The sequence below is a fragment of the Salvelinus sp. IW2-2015 genome, unplaced genomic scaffold (genome assembly GCF_002910315.2).
Source record: "Salvelinus sp. IW2-2015 unplaced genomic scaffold, ASM291031v2 Un_scaffold2978, whole genome shotgun sequence".
In the NCBI taxonomy this organism is placed as follows: domain Eukaryota; kingdom Metazoa; phylum Chordata; class Actinopteri; order Salmoniformes; family Salmonidae; genus Salvelinus; species Salvelinus sp. IW2-2015.
In genome coordinates, this window is record NW_019944273.1 from 108638 (window position 1) to 110004 (window position 1367).

The following is a 1367-nucleotide window of genomic DNA, read 5'->3' on the forward strand; positions in this document are numbered from 1 at the left end:
GTGGGGAATGAACCCACAACCCTGGCGTTGCAAGCGCCATGCTCTACCAACTGAGCACCACGACCTGTTCACACATTCCTATTCCCAACCCTGGTGGTGAGATTGAGAAACTATTCTGTAATCGGAACGGTTACTGCTCCATCAACGCGCACGTCTGTGATGTCAAAGGTCAGCTCACTAACATCCTACTGCTCCATCAACGTGCAGCCTGTCTGTGATGTCAAAGGTCAGCTCACCAACATCCTACTGCTCCATCAACGTGCAGCCTGTCTGTGATGTCAAAGGTCAGCTCACCAACATCCTACTGCTCCATCAACGTGCAGCCTGTCTGTATGTCAAAGGTCAGCTCACTAACATCCTAACTAGATGGCCAGGATCCACAATACACCACCTCTCATATCCTGACAAGAGATCTCATAGAGAATACACCACCTCTCATATCCTGACAAGAGATCTCATAGAGAGAGTTTTTGTAGTGTGGAACAAAAGACTCCCTCCCCTACAGGTGGTGCTCTGCATGAAGATGGACACTACACTCACTATTGCAGTGGCAGTTCTGTATACATTTAGCAAGAGACAAGGAGACAAGCTACCTGAGGAGGACCTACCTGATGAGAATGGAGAAGATGGCCAGGTGCAACATGCTGTTGATGTGAAAAGCGGAGAGGAGAACCTTGATTGAGAACAATTTTTGCAGCCTAACGTGTGTGTGTGTAGAGTAACATGAAAAAAACAAAATTATATTTTGATAGACATTTGCAATTCTTAATAAGACTCTATGTGTTAAAATGTATTATTAAGTCTTTGTTATTCTCAATACCATAAAGGGGGAAACTGGAAGCATCAGAACATGAGTGGGGACACCACATTGCTTGGGAAAGCATTGTTTTAATAAAAAGCAAGAGTATCATTCTTTCCACATGTGTTTCCCTGAAGGAGTTTCTGTTTTCTGAATTAGCAGTAGCTCTTTTTTGTAAACTCAAAATCTCAGTCTGTGGAATATTTTTCTCTCCCTCCAGCTCCAAAACATCAATATGAGCTGGTTTGGTCTCGGGTTCTGGGGCGTTTGCTTGGCCTGGCTAGTTCAAGATCCAGGCATGGCTGTTTCTCCACGGCAACAGGTTCTCCACGGCAACAGATTCTCCACGGCAACAGGGTGTCAGCTCAACTAAAGAGAATCAACTCATTATTTTAATTTACCTTCCCATTTTGTAATTTAATTAGAGCTTGTGATACACCTTGGTAGAATGATGATGTTATRCAACATGCTGTAACGGGACTGAGAACGGTAACGTTCTAGTGAAATAGCATTAGCGTTAGTTTCAGCGGTGGAAAAAATAATTGTTATACTGTAGTAAAAAGTAAAG

General features: G+C 43.3%; 1 long non-coding RNA gene across 1 annotated transcript in view; it reads left to right on the forward strand.

The window, feature by feature from the left end:
- The window catches only part of LOC139025625 (uncharacterized), a 7046-nt gene extending 6136 nt beyond the window's left edge, over positions 1-910 (forward strand). Inside the window, exon 2 of the long non-coding RNA XR_011477225.1 lies at positions 169-910. This is a non-coding gene — a long non-coding RNA (uncharacterized lncRNA). The remainder of the gene's footprint in view (positions 1-168) is intronic.
- The last annotated feature ends 457 nt before the right edge of the window (positions 911-1367 follow it).